General features: G+C 39.0%; 1 pseudogene; it reads left to right on the top strand.

Annotated features, from left to right (window-relative positions):
* The first annotated feature begins 1434 nt into the window (after nucleotides 1-1434).
* Nucleotides 1435-4186, top strand: LOC112132609 (ubiquitin domain-containing protein UBFD1-like; annotated as a pseudogene).
* Nucleotides 4187-8687: the final 4501 nt, after the last annotated feature.

The following is an 8687-nucleotide window of genomic DNA, read 5'->3' as shown; positions in this document are numbered from 1 at the left end:
GACTTCAAACTATACTACAAGGGTATAGTAACCAAAACATCATGGTACTGGCATAAAAATAGATATATAGATCAATGGAATAGAATAGAGAATTCAGAAGTAAAGCCACACACCTATAGCCAACTGACCTTTGACAAAGTTGACAAGAACATACACTGGGGAAAGGACATTCTTTTCAATAAATGATGCTGGGAAAATTGAACTACCATATGCGAAAGAACGAAACTGGCTTCTTTCTCTCACCCTGTACAAAAACCAACTCAAGATTAATTACAGACCTAAATATAAGACCTGAAGCTATGAGAAAACCAGAAGAAAATCTAGGGAAAATTCTTCAGGACCTTGGTCTAGGCAAATAATTCATGACTAAAAGCTCAAAAGCACAAAGAGCAAAAACAAAAATAGACAAATGAGACTTAATTAAACTAAAAAGCTTCTGCACAGCAAAAGAAATAATCAACAGATTGAATAGACAACCTACAGAATGAGAGAAAATATTTGCAAACTATGCATTTGACAGGGGACTAATATCCAGTATTTCTAAGGAACTCAATTCAACAACTAAATACAACTAAAATAAAATGAAATAAAAATAATCTCATTAAAAAGTGGGCCAAGGATATTAATAGACATGCTTCAAAATAAGACATACAAATGGCCAGCAGACATATGAAAAAATGTTCAACATCACTAAGCATCACAGAAATGAAAATTAAAACCACAATGATATATCATCCTATACCAATCAGATCTCTATTCTACTGTTAAAAAGACTAAAAATTACAGATGGTGAGGGTGAAAAGAAGAGAATGCTTATTAAACTATTGGTGAGGATGTAAATTAGTACAATCTTGTTTGTTTGCTTGATTGTTTGGAGACAGGGTCTCATTCTATCACACAGGCTAGAGTGCAGTAGCGCTATCACAGCTCACTGCAGCCTTGACCTCCTGGGCTCAATCCATCCAGTAGCTGGGACCACAAGTGTGCACCACCACATCCAGCTAACTTTTTTTATTTTTGTTGAGACAGGGTCTCACTATGTTACCCAGGCAGGTCTCAAACTCTTTGGTACAAACAATTCTATCTCAGCCTCCCAAAGTGCTGGGATTACAGACATGAGGCACAGTGCTCAGCTAACTAGTACAATCTTTATGAAAAACTGTAGGAAGATTTTTCAAAGGACTGAAAATAGAACTACCATTCAATCCAGCAATCCCACTATCAGGTATCTACTCAAAGATAAAGAAATCATTATCTCAAAAAAATACCTGCCCTCATGTCTTTATCACAGCACTATTCACAATAGCAAAGATAGGGAATCACCCTAAATATTCAGTCCAACAACAGATTATGGATAAAGAAAATGTGGTATATATACAAAATAGTCTACCATTCAGACACAAAAAAGAATGAAATCATGTATTTTGCAGCAACATGGATGGAATTGGAGGTAATTATCTTAAGCGTGAAACAGCTCAGAAGCAGAAAGACAAATACGGCATGGTCTTATAAGCAGAAGCTAAATAATGTGTATACCTGGACATACAGTGTGGACTGTCAGACATCAGAGACTGGGAAGGGTGACAGGAGATACAGGGGGGTAGATGATGAGAAATTATTTATGGGTACAATGTACATTATTTAGGCAGTGGATACACTAAAAGCCCAGACTTCACCACTGTGCAATATAGCTGTGTAACAAAATTGCACTTGTATCCCTTACATTTACACAAATATAAAAGAAAAAAACGTTTATTTAGCTCACAGTTCTGCAGGCTGTACAAGAAGCCTGGCACCAGCATTTGGTTCTCGTGGGGGCTTCAGGAAGCTTCCACTCATGTAAGAAGGTAAAGGAGAGCCAGTGTGTCACATGGTGAGAAAAGGAGCAAAAAAGAGGAGGGAGATGCCAGGCTCTTCTTAACAATAAGTTCTCACAGGAACTAATAGAGTAAAAACTCACTCATTACTGTGAGCTCCTGCTGAGGTAGGAGCCATCAACACAAACTTGAACAAGGGGGCTTTCTGATAAACTTAGCCATGAACATCTTGGCACCAAGATGTTCATGAAGGATCTGCCCGTATGACCAAAACACCTCCACTAGGTACCAACTCCAAACTGAGGATCAAATTTCAACATCTTATTTGGAGATGACAAATATCTATACTATATCATTAACCTTGTGCTTTTGGTAATTGGATAAGATCTATTTGCAAGTGAAAGAAGTTTCCAGGGGAAACACTTCCCTTCCTTGCCCCACATGACAGTTTTTCCAGCGTTATGGTTCTGGCAGATGAGTCAAGTGTGGCAATGACTTGGTCCAAATGAAGCTAAAGAGTGCAAACCACTACTTATCTAATATATCTCCCATTTTGTCCTTTCTGTGGTGGGTCACGTTAAGTAAACCATAACAAAAACTTGGGAGATAAACTTAGAAGACTTCGCAGTTACTCCTTGCCCTTTTACTTGTTTTGGCATGAATAGGAAGAACATGTCCTTTGAACATTACCTCAAAAGCATAATGGACACCAGAGATATCTAGGGTATTATAGTCTAGCCTTAGACCCATTAGCTAAAGTATATCCTTGTTGCCTGCAAGCCATGGCCATAAATGTAGAAGCTACTGTGTGGCCACCTTGGTGTTTCCATGGCCCACCCAAGTGAATGAAACATTTGACTTTCACCTATACAATTGTTTTCTGTGTCGGAAGCTGTTATTTTCTTCATGGCAATTTCTTTTATTATTTTCTTAGCAGGTGTCCAAAGAACTATTTCAAATGAGGGTGAATAATCCCACTGGGAGTCTAGGGCCTTGAAGTGAGACCCAAAGGCATAATATCAAGGCTTAGAAACCACCTGAATGTCTTGGGTAATTGGGGAAAAAGCTGATAATTTAGCATATTTATCAACCAATCCATTTCTCCAGGCCTCGTTGGAATTTTTTGTCCGTCTTTTAAAATATAGCACTCTGCTGGGGGTAATAGCATTATCTCTAAGAGTTCTGCTATTTGGGTTCCATTTTTGACTGAGATGCCAGCTGCTGTCATGAATCCTCTCTGTTTCCATAACATGCCAATGTCATGTACTATCCAAAGGAAGAGTGGTTATCACAATAAATGTTAACCTTCATTCCCTGTGCTCTTATGCAAGCCCAAGTAAAAGCAATTAGCAGCCACTTGGGCTGATTTAAAATTTGGTGACACAATCATCACAGTGGCAGCAGGAGCCCGAGGTGGCATGGAAAAACCTGGCATGGACATGGTAACTGAGATGATGGTGCCTGAGGCACCCATCTGGCCCCACAACTGCATAGAGGCTGAAGCTTCAGTGGGGATGGTGGCCAAGGACTCCTGCACCACTTGAGGCAGCCTGCTACTGGCCTCAGCCCAGTCCCCTGGCTCAGGCCTTGGTCAGCAACAGTGAGGATGTGGGAAGCAGCACAGAGAGAGAGTTGGTGGACCTGAAGGTCCTCTGGAACAAAACCAAACACAACATGAAGTTCCCCTTGGACAGCACAAGCTCCAAGCTAAAAGAGAAAATTCACTTGATTACAGGTCTTCCACCTGCCATGCAGAAAGTCATATGTAAGGGACTGGTCCCCAAGTACAAGATATTGAGAATAGGACATTGAGTATAAGACCCATTGAGAGAAATAAAAGTGACCAGTAGGTTCAAGATCATGGTGGTTGGCTCCACAATGCAGTGTTTAAGCAGTAAACCCACCCAAAGATACTACACAGTGGATGCAAATGTCAGAAAGAACAAGAAGGAGCCTCTCTGCAGGCAGAAACAACACAGATAAGTGTTAAATAAAGGAAAACCTGAAGATATGATCTGTTAGGTGTGCCCAGGAATCCTTCCAACACTACCCCTGTCTGGCATGTACAATTAGTCTGGGGGAAAAGTGAGATTCACTTAAGCTTGAACAAGGCCAGATCAGCACTAAAGTTTCCTGGAGAGAAGCAAACATGCCTAATTCACCTGTTTCTGGCCAACACTGTAGGTATTCAGAGTTCAAGGGCAGATTGAGAAACTGCCCATGGGCTTCATTAAAAATGTGGTCAGTGAACCTAGGGTCATTAACACTACAACATGGTGATATTTCAGTAGGGTCCCGCAGGAGCCTCTTACTGCTGGATTCCAACTCAATATGTTGGTGCAATCAAAAACACTGTGTTGGGAAAATGACAGTGTTTTTGAAAGCACTTTCACTGCTGGCTCAGGAGACTGACCAAAGTGAAGGATATTGCCAGGAAACATCTGCAGTGTCCCTGGATATCAGAGCTCTGGAACTTTGTTAAAAAAAAAAAATCCATATTCAATCTAAGATGATGTGATGACTGCAGCCAGTGGTGATGTACTTACACCATCAGCTTAATTTTATCTTGAAATCCTGTTCCCTTTCTTGCTGACTGCCAATCTGACCGCTTAATACCATTTTAAAAGCAACATAACAGAAATCAATAAAACTGAATTCTGAGAAAAAGTTTAAATACAAATTAAGTTTGACAAAGCATGATATTCAAGAGATTTATATTGATCAGTGACAGCTTATAGGGCGTGGCAAGTCCCATCGTGCCTTCTGAGGTAGGAGCCATCAACACAAACTTGAACAAGGGGGCTTTCTGATAAACTTAGCCCAGAATAAGGTAATGATCTAGTGTTAGTGACATAATTGTGAGGTTTCTCATCAGTTGGTAAAGGAAGCAAGTGGCAAGGTTAAGGTTTTAAAAGTGATGTACAGTGATGTGGGAGGGGGAGAATTTTGAAGTTTCATAAGAGATCAGTAGAGATGCAGAAAAGTGTTGTGCTTTATTAATAATTGGATCTTGGACAAATTTGGTGGTTGTGGCCATGGCTTGCAGACAACAAGGATATACCTTAGCTAATGGGTCTAAGGCTAGACTATAATACCCTAGATATCTCTGGTGTCCATTATGCTTTTGAGATAACGCTCAAAGGATATGTTCTTCCCATTCATGCAAAAACAAGTAAAAGGGCAGGGAGTAATTAGGAAGTCTAAGAGTGAGAGGTGAAAGTAGAGAGTCCTTAAAGTTTTCCAAAGAATCTGATTAGAGGGTCCCAGGCTACTGGGTTTGGGGATAAATCCCTCATCACTGGTCATAAAGAGTGAGGCAGTCATACAGAAATTAGGTATTTATTTTACAATATGCCACAAGACCTCCCAACATTTTCTATTTTCATTTTGTTTCAGGGAGATAAAAGTGATTAGCAGGAGAGACTCAGCCTGATGATTTTACTTGAAGATGAAATATCATGACCTGGATATTTAACACACAGTTGCCAGGCACGGTAACTCATGCCTGTAATACCAGCACTTCAGGACGCTGGGACGGGCAGATTGTTTGATGTCAGCAGTTTGAGACCAGCCTGACAAACATGGCAAAACCCTGTCGCTACTAAAAATGCAAAAAAATTAGGCAGGCATTGTGGTGCGTACCTGTAGGTCCACCTTCTAGGGAGGCTGAGGCAGGAGAATCACTTGAACCAGGGAGGCAGAGGTTGCAATGAGCTGAGATCATGCCACTGCACTCCAGCCTGGGTGACAGAATAAGACTTTGTCTCAAAAAAGAAACAAACAAACTATATATATACACATATATATTTATATACATATATATTTTTATATATGTATATATATTTATATATGTGTATATATATTACAAAATATAAAATAAAAACAGTGAGCATAATTGAATTTTTTCTCTAGCAACTTTTTGACCTTTGTTTTGCTAAAGCCTAAAGAAGGTATTTCTCCTTGTGGTTTAGTGGTAGCCGAAGGCACTGGACATTTACTTCCCTGGAAGAGAGGGAACAATCTTTGATGTGGAGGGTACTCAGTGGTTGTTGTTTTTTTCTTGAGGTCTGGAGGATCCCAGGCACAGATATTGTTTTCCATATAATATCAGCAAGTGTCTAAATCAATAGGAGCCAGTGATTTTGGAGCTTCCTGTGAGTTTAAATTCTCAGGTTGTTTTAACTGTTTCATTTGCGATGCCATAAGCTCGTGGTGTGTGGTTTCCAATCTTTCTGAAATACTATTTACATAATGCTAGACTAATGTGCAGAACTCAGTTGTGTTTTAATTTTGCCAATTAATATAATTTTTCTTTAATGCATCATGGATCTCCAGTCTGAGACCATTTACAAAGCTGGTGGGCAGAGCAGTAACTGTCAAGTAAGTCAGTTCCAGCTTTAAGTGTTCTTCCCATGTTATCTATAGTTGAAGACGGTAGCAAGTTTCATCCTTTAGTTGCTTATAATTTTGGATATGTAAGCAATCAATTTTGGTTGGATAGACTTGAGAGATGGCTGCTAGTAACTTTTCTCTTACTTGCCTCATTCTCTGATGAAAATCAGTGATAGGCCAATATCCTTGAAGGTCTTCAGAGATGGTGGTCCATTTGGCTTTTTCAAACCAAAGGGAGGCATCTCCAGGTCCAACCAGTAGATGGATAAGTTGTGATAAGTGAAGGAATCTTAGAGAGTTTCCCCTGAGAAATATTCTAAATTGTTTAATAAATCTTTCCCTTTCCTTCTGGGGTCAGAAAGTCCTTAGCGATGGCACATAATTTGAATCAAGACCTATGTTTAAATGTAATTTCTTCTGTTAACTTTGCTTGAGAACATGTACCAGCCTCACTCTTGTCATTATCAGCAAGAGATGGAAGCCCAGTGAACCTTATGATTACAGAGAATTCAGGGGCTGGCGATGCAGCTGGTAAGGGACATTCTGGGAGAAATTGATACAAAAGAAAGTGGAAAGGGGAGGGTGGAAGAGTTGTGCGGGCTCTAGGAAGTTTATCAGCTTGGACATTTTTTTCTGGGGATGTTGTCTAATAGCTTCAGTAGTTTGAGTAAGATTTGAATGATTTAGCCATTTTTTGCCTTCTTCATACCAGGCAAAATATGTAGGCCAATGTGCATCTGAAATTTGTGTTTTGTTTTGCTCTGGGACTCCCTTTCAGGGAAAGCAGGATCCAATAGAGAAAAGAGAAAAACTAGAGAGGCCTCACAGAGAGCCAGGAAGAAAGACATTAAGCCTAGCGAAGCAGGGAATAATAATTCTCACTCTGAACAAGGAGGCAGGAAGCCCTTCCAGCCTAGGAGGCACCTTTCAAAAGAAGCCCGAGACTCTAACCCAGCTTCAGAGAGTATACTCAAAATCTTAATAATCAAAATTTGTCCTCACCATGCATCAGTGGACATTTATCTGGAGCAATGGATTTTGGAGTTGGGCTCACTATCAAGTACCTGAATGAGCAAGCAGACAGTCTGGAGACAAAGGTCCTGGTGTGTGCTGAGAGGTCCTGTTGCCACATCTGAGAATCCAGTGGTAGTTCTGATCCAGATCTGCATCTCAGCACCAAAAACTGTCAAAGAAAAGCAGCCAGACAAGTAAAGTGGTGAAGACAAATTTTATTCAGGACTATTACAGTAGGGAGAGAGAGACCCTATTATAGAACTGAGCTCCAATATGGCAAGGACAAGTGGGGATTTGTAGCCAAGGAATAGGGGGTTTCATGGATGGAAAATTACTAAGACGACATATCAAGTATATGGAGAATTCTGGCTGAATAAGCCAACCTACCAGGATTCCTGCTGAGGGCAGGCCAAGATGATCAGATATCAGGGGTAAGGAGTGAAACAATTTGATCAGATATCAAAGGTGATTGGGTATTGAGAGTGGGGGATTCTTGGTGAACTGTCTTAGCAGCATTATTTTCTATAACTGGATTTTACAAAGAAGTCACAGATGGGCCTAGAAGAAGGCTTAGAAGTGGCCTAAAGTTTGGCCAAGTGAAGAATCTTTGTCACTGGACTTTCCATATATATTACCTACCAATTAGCTAGGCATTATTTTTTATGCTTTTCCTCAATAAAAGTCTCATACTTTGAAACATTTAGTGACTTATCAGAGGCATCTATTTTATTATTTAGCATATCTATTAAGCTTTTTACTCAACCACATTTTAATTTCTAAAAAAACACTTTTAAAAATTAAGGTACAGAAAGATTTTACAATTTGTCCACAGAAATACAAAGGTGGAGCTCAGGAATCAAGCCCAGGCTGCTTGCCTCCAGAATTTTGATTCTTAATCACTAAGTCACAGTATATACAACATTAAAAAGTGTAGCATGAGAAGAAAACTTTTCCAGAAGCTAACCTGTGAAATGGGCAGGCAGATAGCACAGAAATTCAAGAGAGATATGGATCAATAACATTTTCCCTTGAATTTATTTAGAAAAAATTAAAACCTACTGAAAAGCCTAGAGAATTATACAATTAATACCGATTTTTGGTTTTTCAACCAACTAAACATTTAAACAATTGTTAAATAGTTGTTAACAGTTGGACACTTTTAACAACTCACCACATTTGCCTATCTACAAATATGTATATACATATATATAATACATAATACATATATAGTTAATATCAGGATACTTTATCAATAAATAATGTATATCTCAAAAGAACAAAGACATTTTCTACATAGTCATCATATCAGTATTATCCCAAAGAAATTAAACATCACTAATATGTATTTTACATTTGAATTTTCCCCAATAATCCCAGAATTGTTCCCTATAGCAGTTTATCTTTTAATTAAATATTCAATTACTGGTCACTATTTGCTTTTAGTTATTATTATATTTTAGTCCC

The sequence above is a fragment of the Pongo abelii genome, chromosome 2 (genome assembly GCF_028885655.2).
Source record: "Pongo abelii isolate AG06213 chromosome 2, NHGRI_mPonAbe1-v2.0_pri, whole genome shotgun sequence".
NCBI lineage: Eukaryota > Metazoa > Chordata > Mammalia > Primates > Hominidae > Pongo > Pongo abelii.
The sequence above is the reverse complement of the archived record's forward strand: the minus strand, read 5'-3'. Positions and strand labels throughout refer to the sequence as shown.